Raw genomic sequence first — 15,202 nt, 5'->3', positions numbered from 1 at the left:
CCATGTTGGACCAAATCGGTTGAACAGTTCGAGAGTTATCGTGCTCTCCGGCAGCCACCTGTGGTGACATAGTGATTTTTTACACCATTCGGGCTGTTTTCCTAAGAAATATGGACTTGCCCCTGAAAAAACTTTTATCGTCGTAATGGAGGTAGCGAATGCAAATGGCTTCAACAAAAGTGATTCGAGAGCAGCTCTTAAAGTGAACTTATCGGAAATTGTGTGTGAGAGGTACCAGACAAATATGTCCATATTCCCTTCAAGAGTTATCGTGCGCACAATTTTTCCGAACATTTTTGAACTTTTTTGGGGGGAGGTAACTGAAGGAGTGGGCCGATATGGCTTATCTTCGAATTTAAACTATGTTTGGACAAAATATTACGAAGGCCAAATTTTGGACTGAATCGGCAGATCCGTTCGAGAGATATCTTGGACTCCATCTACTACACACGGTGTTATAGGGGCTTTTTGCATCTTTCAGGCTATTTTCTCAGGAAGTATGGACTTGCCCCTGATGAAACTTGTACCGCCGTATGGGGGGCAATGAATAAAAGTTGTTGCAACAAATATCAAAGCGATTCGAGAGCAGGCCCTAATCTGAACTTATTCGAAATTTTGTGTAAGAGTTACCCGAAGGAGTGGACCGATAGAGTCCATTTTGGAACCTTTTCTAAGTTTAGTAGAAATTTCACGATGTGCAAAGTATGGGTCAAATCGGTTGCTTCCTTCAAGAGTTATCGTGCACACAAATTTTCCGAACATTTTCGAACTTTTGTGGGGGAGGTACCGAAAGCAGTGGACCGATATAGCCCATCTTCGAACTTAAACTAAGTCTGGACAAAATATTGCGAAAGCCAAATTTTGAATCGAATCGGTTGATCCGTTCGAGAGTTATTGTGCGCTCCAGCCAGCCAGACAGACGGACGGACGTTGCTCAATCGACTCCAAATTGTCTGAAACACATTTCGTCCAAACATACATGGGTATAAAAATCACGGTATTATTTATTTATTCCACTTTTTCGTTCAGAGGCCATGTGAATTTTTGGTGAAGCCGTTTAAAGATATTTTTTAACAATAATAGTTTATATGTTTGTATATATGATGGATGGTATATTTGTGATACTTTTAGCAACACATCAAAATATTGAAATATGAAATTTCTTTATTAAATTTTGTAATAAAATCCCGTATGCTAACGTCATTTTATTTATTAAATAATGAAATATGTATTTTTATACCCTATACCACAATGTGGAAAAGGGTATAATAAGTTTGTTTTCCCAAAAATTCATGTAACGCCGCGAAATATTCGTCGTAGACCCCTCATGTGGTATACCAAACTTCATATCTCGACGAGATAAAGCGATTTAGCGATGTGTGTCCGTCCGTCCGTCCGTCCGTCCGTCTGTCCGTCCATTAAAAATTGTAATCAAGCTAGAGGCCGCAATTATGGACCGATTGTCACGAAATTTAGTATGGAGGTCGGGTTTGGTCCAGAATAGAACTGATTAGTTTTTGGCGATGATCGTGAAATGTTAAAGGGATGAAATGGACCAAAAACAAAATTTTTGCTCGATTTTGTAGCCGCTCTGTAGGTCGCAATAATAGTCCGATCGGCGCGAAATTTTAAACGTAGTTTTGGTTTGAGATGAAGAAGTAGCGTGCAAGTCGGATAATATTTAGCGGGTTAAATTGATCAAAACTTTTGTGTGAAAATTGGTAAAATTTCTAATGCACATCTTATAACAGCTAGCCCGGAAAGCTAGTGCACAGGGATAGTGGTATAGGGTATCACATGGTCGGCCCCGTCCGACTATAGTCTGTTCTTACTTGTCTTATTTATATATTGTACATTAAAAAATAAAGATATCGCTATTGTGACATTAGAAGACACCTTTTTTATTTGTGCGGTGGCAACACTAATTACAAAAACATCCCGTGGTTTTCTATTTGCTGCGACGAATGGTCAGCCGAGTGCTAAATATGAAGCCTAATTGTCGGTAATGCCTAACGAAAAAATGATTAGGTGTAAAGAACGTAATAAACAAAGATGCACAAAAATAAATATGCGTTCGTGTGCTAATTTAGCCGTAAGTGTCAATTTTGTGTAGCAGTTGATCTGTACAGCTAATGCTAATGTTTCCAAATTCCAGCTTTTAAACCCTGGATGTTGTGTTATATGACATGTTTCGTTTTGCCCTTAGAAATTATTAGACAAAATATTGCAATACTGTTGTATAAATATATACATTTCTCTTTTTAAAACTGGGTATTATGTTGTATAAGTACCCCATGTTCTCCATTTCACACAGTGCATATACTTTGTATAGAAAGAGCATGGCAAATTGTTGGAATGTCCAATAACTTCCATCAACAAACTTTATATGGAGTTATTATCACAAAAAATTGTCTTATAACCATAATAAGACCATATCCACCTAAGTAATTTTCCATTGCCAACAACAGCAAAAACGACAACTACACAACAATAGCAACTAAAACCACAACATCATCTACTCAAATGGAAAGTGATGAAAATAGAGTGACAATCTTTTTGCCCATAACGGAGCAGACAAATCCATTGGGTTACATAGATTTAAAGAAGATGTCATCTTGTAAACTTCAAAACAAGATTATGATGCTGCCAATGATCATTGGGAAATTATATTGGCGTAATTTTCAAGGCGACAACTCACTTCACCAGAATGTGGTTTTTAGCCATCGTCTAGTGTTACGGATTGATGACATATTTCTGATGCCATGGAATATTTCAAGTATTTTGAAATTGTGTTTTATGACAACAGACACCTTTAAAATGTATTTTATAAGGGGGCATCCCCCTCCCCCTTACTCTATTACAGCACGTTTATGCCTTTGAATTTGAACTGAGAAGATCATAAGCTAAGCTAGCCAATAATGCAGATCCACAATAAGCCACAGTATGGCAAAGTTCCATATGTAACTCTATTTCATAGTTTTATTTTTTTGTTTAATTAAGAAGCCTTACTTGTTTGGTTTAATCCTAATCAGACTCTGTTCAAAACCACAAATCTGTATAAGCTGAGATTATTTCAAGATTCAACATAATATGTTCAATTTAAACTACAGTCATGAGAATGCTGTATTATTTTACAAAAGACGAAGAGGGCAAAGGGGGAAAAAAATAAGATTTTCACACCTTAATTGAGTGTTTTGCCAAGGTGCGAAGCTTGTGAGTGGAAGGGAAATACGAACAAAAAATTGCAAAGAAACATGTTTATTAAGTCTTGTTGATTATTGTTGGTAATTCAATACTTTGTATAACAAACAAACAAACGACTGACTGACTGTTGGTTGCTGCCTGTTGTTGTCGTCCGTCGTCTGTTTCTGAGGGGCATTACCGCTTGACACTATTGCTTGTTAGTATTGTTATTATTATTAGTATTGAAATTAATATTATTAACAATTATTTCTTTTGAGGTAATGAGGGAAACGTAATCGATATCAATCGTTGATGTTGAATCGATGTCATTCGGGCATGCAAAATTAAGAAATAATTTTGTATAATGTGAGAGAATAAATTCAATAATATTATTACTAACTGATGAGTCAATGCACTGAGAGAAAAGGTTCGAGGTGTTTAATAAATAGAAAAATAGCAGTGTAAATCGTAAATCGTTCAGGACGACGAAGAGAACAGAATATCCAAATATGTATATTATTATTACAAGGACGCCTAGATAAGTTTGACACTTCCAATGGAAAGTTTGAATTTTTTTTAGCAAAACTTGTATAATGAATTCAATCGTGGCTGACGCTCGATCAAAAACGAAATTCGTTCAAAAACGGCCGTTGTGCGAGAAAACATTGATGCCGTTCGAGAACTGAGAATGGAAGACCATCGTGTGACATACCGTGAGATAGAGGCATCCTTGGGTATTTCCTTCACCACCATACATTCGGTTTCTTCTAGTTGGGTTCTGCACAAGTTGACAATCGCTTAAACTTTTGTCCATTGGTGCAAAGAAATTTAAAAAAAAATATATATGGTAACATGGGGCGCCTTCGCCGCGTTTTTGTTCAAAATGCTCTCATACCGACACCGTTAAAGTTTTTTCAAATATTATTTTTGGTACAAATATTAGCATATCTTGACTATAAGTTTTGATATATGTATAAATGATTATAATTATGTTTTTAAAATATTATTTTTGAGAATTTACAAAATGTCTAAAAATTGGCGAAGCCTCCCCACCCATGGGACAGCTTCGCCATCGATATTGAACATTATCTAACGGACTCTAAAACTGTAAGTTACCATACTTCTTCCTTAAAGGAACATGGTTTCTATTGAATAATCAAAAATGATTTTAAAATTCACAAAAAGTAACCTATTCTAGCGGATAATTGAAATAGGCACCTTGAATTTATGTACAAAAATCATAATATAACTAAAACAAAATACGTTTAGGATAATATAGATTTTAACTTCACATTATAGTCTGTTATATCTATGGTATAAAGAATTTAAGTTAAACATGACAAATTTCTAACATTAACCCACCACGCGCCTATCATTGCGTAGGCGCCCCACCCCTTACATATTTCATAATATTAATATATTGACATTTGCAACTGATGTTTTTCATACGAATTATTGGGATTTATATTCTTCAGTAGTTGTCTCTAACGGTATAAAATGTGTTTTTGATATCACAAAAGGTAAGGATGATATCACAAAAAATATTTACCATAATTATTTTTCCCAATACCCCGAAAACACAAAATCGTGTGCGCCCGCTATCATACCTACTACACAACTGCCAACATTTGGGAGATGAAAGATCTTCATTAAACTCACAATTTTGCCTTTAACGCATTTTTTCTAGCACTTGTATTTTGCGAGAAAATCGTCGCTGGCGTAGCCGCCCCATTTTACCATATGTAATCGGGCTGCTTCAAAAGACAAGTGACGAATCTTGGATCTATGCGTATGAGCTCGAAACAAAACAACAATCGACCGTGTTGTTCTTCGAAGACGATCCAAATCCAGCAAATGTTGTTTATGGGATAAGCACTTCGAAGCAAATGGTCGACTGTTTCTTCGGCAAACTGGCTATGTGGTCACTATCCCACTTGTACAACGTAGGACGGTATATTCTGTGTGGCACAACACAATTAGTTTGACTTAAGTCTTCGGATAAATTCGAAGAAATAAGAGAAGACGAATCGTTGTGCACCATGACAATGTGAGCTCTTTCACATCGGGTTAAACCAGAACCTTTTTGACGGGCAAAAATGTGGAATTGATGTGTCCTCCGCCGTACAGCCCTGGCTTGGCAGTCAATGATTTATTTTTATTCCCGCACCTAAAAAAGTACGAGGTCGACGGTTTTCGTGGCCAGAAGATACTGTTGCAGTGTTCAAAAACCAAGTTTTGGATGTGTCTCAGTCGGAGTGCAAAAAGTGCTTAGACAATTATTTTAAGAGCATATTAAATTGTATAAATCATGCTGGAGAATATTTTAAAAAACAAAAAAAAAACATTTTTGAAGATAAATATTCGTATTCATTTTGGCCAAAAACTTATCTAGAAGCCCTCGTACCGTCAGTCCACGAATTTGTTTCATTCTGTATTTTTATAAAGATATGCATTACTGATTGGTTGTTCTATATATGTATACTCTCAATGTTGTTATTGGATATGATGCTTAATTTATTCACTTTCGAATCCTTCTCCAGCAGGAGAGGGACACCACATTTGGTATTGAACTGAAACTTTATTTTCTATTTTAAGTGAAGACCGTTTGCCTATTAATGTCATCCTTCACAGTCGTATAAGTATTACGGCAATTCCGAACTCACACATAGCTTATAAAACCTTAGAACCAACGACGTGGCCAAGAAGCGGTCCAGTACGTCCTTGCTCACTGCTTGCTGAAGATCTGTCCAATACATTTGACCTATAACCCGAAAGGAAAGATTTCCATTTCCATCGAAGCCTTCGCTTCCAGTTCTGCGTGTACCGTCATGCGGCCCGTATTTATACGTTTTTTAGCTGTTCATCATATCGTCGGTGTCATGCTTAAGTGTTCCATACACCATTTTTTTCGTTTTGAGATAATCACATTTTAATGTTTGCGTCACAACAGTTTGGATCTGACTAAAGAAAATATTTATATTTTTGACTAGATTTATTAGTAATAGTATATATAATATCTTTGCCAAAAGTTAGAGCTATATCTGTTGGAAAATAAAAGTTATAGAGAATTTTTTAAAAATATAATTTTTGTCGAATTTTTTCCACATCCAACTTATGACACAAATGCAAAATTTTGTAAATCACATGGAACAAAGTGACACAAATTTTTTCCCATCTTTGCCTCAATAAATTCAAACCTTCTGAATCGAAAAATAAAGTTCTGACTTTTGGAATGTGTTTCTAAATTTTAAGTTATTAAAATATTAACGTCATGTCCAAAAATAACATAAGCTTTCGAGCCAAAACGTGGATATCTTGGAGACTTGAGCAGATGGGAAAAAACCGAAAACCAAAAATTCAAAAAGAGCACACGTGAAATCCCTAGAAACCACCTATATCTCAAAAAAGTCAAAAGTGGCGTATGGAACACTTAAGCATGACACCCATCCCCGAAGGTAGACGGCATCCGTATGTGGTTTTTTTTAAGTGCTCGTGAAATGTATCTTTTTGCCTTCTTGTATTTGTCGTCGGGGCATAAACCCAAATAAGACTTAAATTGAAGAATTTAGATTTTATCCGAGTCATAGCAGGTCTTTTATCCATAGGTGTGAAGTTGGAGACCAGATGTTAATCTCCGACTAACTATAATCCCCAACCAAACCTTTAAAGTCCGTGTGTTTAAATACAGATACAGCTCGCAATATGTTAGATAGAGCTTTATTATTTGTTGTAGAAGTTTCTACTTCTCCTAGGATGTTTCGTATTGAAAAGGGGCTATTTCGGCCTACACTACCATCCCATTTTCGGTATTTTGAAATTTTATCCCCATTATCGCGCCGAAATGGCTGAAACTGGACATTTAGTCGTACCGGAATGACTAACATTTGGTATTTAGTCTTCGCTGGGGATATAAAACTTTCCTTCATATAGCCCCCATAGGACGGTGTCTCCCAATTTGCAGTATTTTGACGGTTTCAGCGTCATTATCAAAGCGAAATGGATAAAATTTGGTATTTTGTCCACGATGAGGCTAAGGAACTTTCCAGAAGAGAATTATGAGTATAGATCCGCGTTTTCAAATAGCCCCTATGGGGTACCTATCGGTACCTCCCGATTTTCCATATTTTGAAGGTTGCCACATCAATATCACACCGAAATGACTGAAATTTGATATTTAGTCTCCATTTGGGGTAAACAACTTTAAAACTATAGAACGGTACCCCGATTTTCGCTATTTTGAAAGTTATAGTAAGATTATTTCAGCGCCATGGCTGAATTAGTATTTAGTCCCTGTTAGGGGTACAAAACATTATAACAGGTACAACACATCCCTTGCAAAAAACAGACAGTATATGGCGAAAAACAAAAATTTTTTACAATCGATGAATCCGAGTTTCACCCTTTCAGAATTCGCGAACAGTTAACATATTCTATATAGTATGATATACATTCTTTAAACTAAAGTGTTTTAGGAGGAATCCCATAAGGTCGACCATTAAAATTAATTTACGTGGAAGCTGTGTTGGCATCAATGTAGAAAAATAGGTAAAAATGGGTTGAAACCAACAAGTTTTTTTATGCTCCCTTCCGATTTTAGGCTTAACCTTACATGTTATAGACATATGCCCAAAGAAAGACTCAAAGAATACTTCATGGGCAATATGATACTAGTGTATCATTTTCCGATATATCCACTGCATCCACCTAAAATTGATGCTGACATTTTGAAGCCGGAATTTCGGGGTTTTTTGAATTGTTTTAATAATTCGGACGCGCAACAAGATAATATTCAAAACTCACATTAGGATTATAAAACTCGTGATTCTACGTCGTTTAATGCATATCTCATGAGTGTGCTCCTTACAGCATCCAAGAAATTAGAGTCTAAAGGCCAATATTTGATGTGTGATTTTTTTTAAAAAAAACTATTTTTTGCGTTTAAAATTTACAAGTGCCATTCAATTTCCTTTGTACCCCGCGTGAATTTAGTTTTTTTACGCGACGGATCTAATGAGACCTTCCGCGAGCGAATCCATCCACTAAAACCGCGGATATAGATACCCTGAAAATAGGAAAAGCAGCAAAAAATTATTTCGAAAAATCCGCGTACTAAACCGCGATTTTCTTGAAATTTTTTTACGCAAATGGAATCCTTTATACGCGATTATAATATTTGCGAAAACGCGTGTCATAAAAGAAAAGAGATCCGCGTGTAATATGGGTTTTTCACCAAAAATAGAATGTGGAGGCACATCCGCGGTTCTTGAAGAATCTAATTAAAATTGGTATATTTTGATGTATTTTTGATAGGCGCTGATGAAACCGGATGCGCATCACAATCGTATGCACATTGCGCGACTTTTACCAACTTTAAGGTTTTTTGCAGTGTATGATGCAACTGGTGGCACACAATGGCCCCTGAGTGAAACATCGAAATATGCATAAATTTTGATAGAGATTGATTCGCTGTATCCAAAAACGGATGCGCATCAACCGACTTTAACTAATTCGCGAATAACAGGCTTTTTAATTATAATATTAATTGAATGATTGTAATTTCAATATTACTCTTAATTTCCTACCCTTATAAGTTATCACAGTAATCAGTTAAACTCTCGCGATGGTAAACCATATGTTTTGATGAAGTTTTAACTGTATACATTCATTATTCTATGGGATTTTAGCAAAATAGTTGGGGAACTCCCAAAAATTTTTTTCTAATTTTTAGAATCAAACCAAAAAAATATTTGCAACAATATTTTCCAACAATAAGTTTTTCTCTTTTATTGTTGCTATAATATGCAATTTATGTACCCAATCTCTATAAATTTGGTATCATATTTTTCTACGCATTGTCTAGATTCCGCATATATTCTTTAATTTATTTTTGAGGGTTTGTACGGATTCTGGGACAGGATAATTTGGATTTACTTCAAAATTTTTTTATTACTTGTTGACTTTCCGCGAAAATAATAATAAATTTAATAACTATTTAAACATCTACGAATAGATATGGACTGCTGTTAACGATTTATGCATACATTTTCTCATAACAACCAAAAAGATATTTTTAAATATTTTTTCTTTATATGAGAATAAAAACCGCTATAACTTTTGCGCGCATTGGCCTATTTCGTGAACGCGAGCAGATTTGAAACCGGATTTTTTTACTTTACCTCTGTACCAAAAATCGTAGATGTGCTCGTAAAAAAATTTTTTAATTTTTTTCAAATGGAATTGTAAAGGAATTTTGTTATTCGCCATATGTCCTCGTTGTGTTATAGCTATAGTACCACCCGATTTAAGCTTTTTAATTTTGTGGTACAAGAAGATAGAAAAAAATTACTCGCAAAAAACTACAATATATTCAGGGTTTAGTCTAGCCCCCATTATTAACCGGTATTGTCAGAATATACACGCTGAAAAATATATATTAGAAATATGTTTGCATCCAAACAAATATTAGTTTGCAATATTTGGTAATATATCTCAATTTTATTTGTTTGTGTACAAACATTTTTTTATGGATGGAGAGAGGATTTCTCTCAAAGAGCGTAACATCAGGGCTTTCACTTGTATTATAATAAAGAACTGTTTGTATGGGGGAAAAAACCTGTTTTTGCTTTGGCGGTGTGTATGCGGCCAAACGCTAGTGTTTCGTTCTGTATTGCTGTTATTGCGATTTATTCTTCAGCTCACATTTTTTTCTGTAACTCACAGCTAAAGCGGAGAGAAAAAGAAAATATGTAATGGGTTATTATTTGTTGTTCTGTTTGGTCGTTTTTGCGAGAAAGGCAGTTTGATTTATTTTGGCAGTTTCTTCTAGACTATCTTTCAGTGTAACATATATTTGTTTGGATCCAAACATATATTTGTTTGCAACCGGTCCCAAGCATATATTTGTTTGGATCCAAACATATTTCTAACATACATTTTTCTGCGTGTGTATGTGTCTGTTTTTTTTGTGGCATTTGGGATTGTATTTATATTACACCCAAACAAATATTTTTTTGCACCAAAACTACCATTTGCATCCAAATATATATTTGTTAGCACCAAAACAAATATTTGTTTGTACCCAAATATATATTTGTTTGCAGGACCCAAACATATGTTATGTTTGGGAGTGGTTGCAAACAAATATATGTTTGGAACATATGTTAGGGAAGCCTTTTTTCCTCCGTGTAAAAAATATACTTATTGTTCCTAATACTTTCATACAGTTTGTGGTGAAGGCTATAAAAAGTTCAGCCCGCCCTAACGTAAGGTCGTTCTTACTTGTTTCATAGTATGATGTTTTGTATAGGGGTCGGTTACTAACCTAAGTTTTTATCTTTCTCACTAACCTCACCCACTCAACTCTTTATAAATACACTTCAATTAATAAAGAAGTCAGTAAATCAACCTTTAAATAAGTAAACTAAATATTGCGCAATATATATATATATATTTTTTTTTTGAAATTCAATCTTCAAACCATGAGGATATGAAGGTGAAAGCATTCAAGTATATCGCAGTTATTGTTTAAGCAATAAAGTTGTAAAAAATAATACATATTTTCCTAGAAACAAATTCTATTGAAGAAACGTGAATGCGAAAAAGTAAAAGGTGCTAACTAACAAATCAATTACAACCTTAACGACAATTTTATTTTATTATTATTCATGCATCATTTAGTTGACAGAGAAAATTATGACATAACTCTTGATTAGACAATATGCAAGTGTAATGCAAAAAATTTGCCACTGTGTAAGTCCTATTAGATAATTTGCCTTACAAGCCAATTGTCTCAATCGTTGAACTGAACTAGAAAACAAACATCAAACCGAAACCAGATAACAAAGATAATCTGATGATAATGATGAGAAAAAAACCAAAGGTGTGAATAGGCTGAAACCAGATCACACTTGACAAATTATTGCGTTATTATTTCCATATCATCGTTTGATTGTGACGGTTATATCAGTCAGTCAGTCTGTGGGTAGGATGCTGTGTGTTTGTTACAGGGCTCCATCAGTCAGCCAGCCTCCTCAATGTGTGTGGTATCGAACAATTGATGTCATTTCAATCATAGACGGTGTTTTAATTCTCTCAAACGATCATTTCACACACATAATCAACGCCACACAACAAAACAAGCATTCATACATTAGGCGTTCATTTATTTGTCTGTCTGTCTGTTTGTTTGTCAGTCAATAACAAGCTTTGCTACTCTCATTTACTTGTCCGTCAATAGACCTTTATGGTAGGATATCGATGACAGCAGCAACAAAAAATGAATCGATTCGAAATTAATAAAAATGTTTGTGTCGCCAACTGTAAAAAATGTGGTTTTCAATTTGACATTACTTGAGATTCAGTTCAATTGAATAAGTCGGGTGTTGTGTGAATACGCTTGTCTCTACTGTCATGTTATGGTGGGGTATTTATATACGTTTATTGATATACAGTTAATACAGCAACATAGTAGAGAGGATTTTATGTGTAACAAAAATCAGTGTTTTGTTGGATTCAACAGGCCTAAACTGTTTACCTTCCACCATAAAGTATGTTGTAGCATATATCGGAGAGATTCGTTAAATGTTCCTAATCACCTAAAACCCCAAATTCACTCCTAAATCTTTTGAAAAATGTGAGAGGTTGTAAAAGGAGAAAAATTGTGCATGTAATATTACACTGATATATAAAGGTCATAGTCCAGTGAGTTTTTTAGCGTAATGATAACGCCCTGCCGGTCCACACAACCCAGAATAGCTGTAGCATTTGTTAGGGGTGGCGTTCGTTAGTTGATATCTCCTTATTTCCTCACTGAGAACTGGAAATGTCAGCTAACGAACCACACTCTGAAGTAATGCGTGAGCGGTCCTTGGGTGGTGTTTCCTGTCTAGGACCACATTTTGATAGTGCCTAATCATTACATAAAAATCCTCTCCAAATCAACGTTTTTAGCACATAATCCATAATTTGCGTATTAGCCGATAGCCTTAGATGCTAGTGCTATTTTTTTAAAATTTTCGTATTTTTTATTATAATAAAAATTTGAAATAAATAAATAAATAAATAAATAAGTAAGTAAATAAATAAATGTATATATAAATAAACAAATAAATAAATAAATGTATAAATAAATAAATAAATAATTTGTGTAGTGGAAGTCCGACAACTGTATGTGAGATGTCGTCCTGACAGAGGGCGAAACTTTTTCTTAATACTAATGAAACTGTTAATATTACACTATGCAACACTGAAAATGCAAACAACTTCTAGTAGGCATTTTTTGAAAGTACATGTTTAGACTACAAAAACCCTAGTAGGGTTTTGTCCTGTCAGATCCAGTTCGGATTTTATTGCCTCATCTAAACCGGGCTAAATCTACACTTTTTTGCATTTATCAGGCCTTTATCTCAGAAACGAATAGGAATTTGGCCTTGCTGTCTTTAGCAATATTGTAGCCCTAAACTTAGAACTTATCTTTTGAAAAAACCACATAAGAAAAACTCCATCTAGGGCATCAAAATCTCTAAAATATAGAAAATTTTACATAATTGCTGAAATTCAGGTCAGTATCGGCTAAACTATCGGGAGTTGAACCAAGTAACCTTTTGAAAAAATTTTCCAAATAAAGTTCTCAACAATTCTTTAGAACATTCTGAAACTCTAAAATGCTTACATCATGTTGTTTCAGCGGTATTTTGCATCATATCATTTACAACACGTATTTCAAACACAGTTCACACCAACAGTTTATTCTCGCATTTCGGATTTCACTAAATAATTCATATTTTTGTTAAATCGTCGTTGAAAAATGTACTGAAAACAACGGGATAGAGGCATTTTACAACAATGACAGGTTCTGAAGAGTTGTTTATTACATTCCAGGGAATATTTTTCCAGAAGAAAATATTCAGAAAAAATTAACGGTTTTGTAGATACGGTTACATTCCAGGGAATATTTTTCCAAAATACAATATTCAGGAAAAATTAACGGTTTTGGAGATACGGTGCGAAATGTATAAAAATTTTGGCATTTTTGCATATATTTTGAAATTTGAGGCAATAAATGTAGGTTTTCGAGTTCATTATTTCTCCAAATATTTTATTCTTGTTCCTATCTACAAATTTGCTTCTGAGGTCAGAAGAAGATTCGCATTGGTTTCAGAGATATAGCCCCGAATTTCTTTAAAAACTCAATATTTAACCATGTTTAGATGGGGCCATAAAATCCGAGCTGGATCACAACAAAACCCAACTAGGGTTTCTTGTCGTTTGGATCTGTACTTCAAAAAATCCTCAGTTCGAATTGTTTGCACAAGATCACCTTAAAAATGTTGCACAGTGTTATTAATGAAAGCGATTCATATCCATAATGAAGTAGTTTCATTACTTTGATAAAAATTTTCATTGCATTAATGAATGTATGCATTATTTTTTCATTTATTGTTGTCTTATAAGAACGATGGTCATTATTTATGAAAGATTTTAATTAATTCAATTAATCGTACTAACATGACCTAAGAAGTTTGTATTGAAAAGTTTAATTCTAGCAAAGTCCCACACACCCAACCAATATGCAACTATCGTGTCGCTGGTGTTTTAATTCAGCTCATCAGACATATCGGAGACTAAATACCAAATGTTCGTCATTTGGGTTGAATAATGTGGTTACACTTTCAGAATACCGAAAATCGAGAGGTACGTTTAAACATGTGTACCTGTACCAATCATATTCTGCGGGAATGTTTTCATCCCCAAAACGAAGACTTAGTACCAAATGTCAGCTACTTCATTTAGCTAATATGACAAAAACCTGAAAACTTCCCAAATTCGAAAGATACTGTTCTGTCGGGAGACATCGTTATATACCAAAACGTGAACATATACCTACAATTCTCTGCAGAAAGGTTTTTTATCCACAACGAAGACTAAATATTGCAAATCGGGCGGGACAGTTCTATGGGGGCTATGACGGAACGTGGAACAGCAACAACTACTCTATGCGGGAATATTTTATCCTAAATAACAAAAAAAAAGACTAAATACCAAAATTCAGTCATTTTAATGGGATAATAATGCTAAAACTTTTAAAATACGGAAATCAGGAGGTACCGTTCTATGGGGGTTACATCAAAATTTTTACCTGGATCGACAAATTTCATAGAAAAGTTTTGTAGTCCCAACGAAGACTAAATACTAGATTTCAGAGATAGGATAACTACGGTGAAACCTTGAAATTGCCGAAAATGGGGAGGTACAGTTCTATGGGGCTATATCAAAACGTGGACATATAGCGACAAATTTCTAGGGGAAAGTTTAATGCTCCCAACGGAGACTAAATACAAATATTGAAGCCACAACTTTAAAACTACCGAAAATCGGGAGGTACCCTTCTATGGGGTCTAGGAGTAATAGAAACTTCTCTACTAAATTATAGACCTCTATCCTAAATATTGCGTGCTGTATCTTGATTTCAACAGACAGGCGGACGTACAGACGGACATGGAATATTTCGATGTGTTACAAACGGAATGACAAATATAATTATACCCTCCATATTATGGTGGAGGGTAAAAAACGATCTTCGAATAGCCCTTAAAGTGCATTTAAGAAAATTTTTTGGAAGAAATATTCATGTACTCGAAATTCGAGAGTTATCGTGCGCTCCATTTTAGCGAAAAATTGGGAACTATTATTAGGAATGTACCCTACCGATATGACCATCTTCGAACCTTAGCTCTTTCATTTTTGATCTATAGGAAGTAATCCAATGTTCAGGCGAAATTCTAACCGATTCGCAAATACACATGCACACATAAAAACAAACGGATGAATGTAAACAACAACTGGGGCAGAGGTAATTAATAAGAGAGAGTAGAAGGGGTTGCAATCAGTGTGACCAGATTTGAAAAAGTGTTGCAGCTAAATCAGCATTAAAATAATGCTAAAAAATGCTAAAATAAATATAAAAATGCCAAAAAATAATGCTAAATTTAAAAACGTTATTTTTTAATCAAATATACCC

Source organism: Musca autumnalis, unplaced genomic scaffold (assembly GCF_047663935.1).
Source record: "Musca autumnalis isolate F117 unplaced genomic scaffold, ASM4766393v1 scaffold_5, whole genome shotgun sequence".
NCBI classification, from domain to species: Eukaryota; Metazoa; Arthropoda; class Insecta; order Diptera; family Muscidae; genus Musca; species Musca autumnalis.
The sequence above is the reverse complement of the archived record's forward strand: the minus strand, read 5'-3'. Positions refer to the sequence as shown.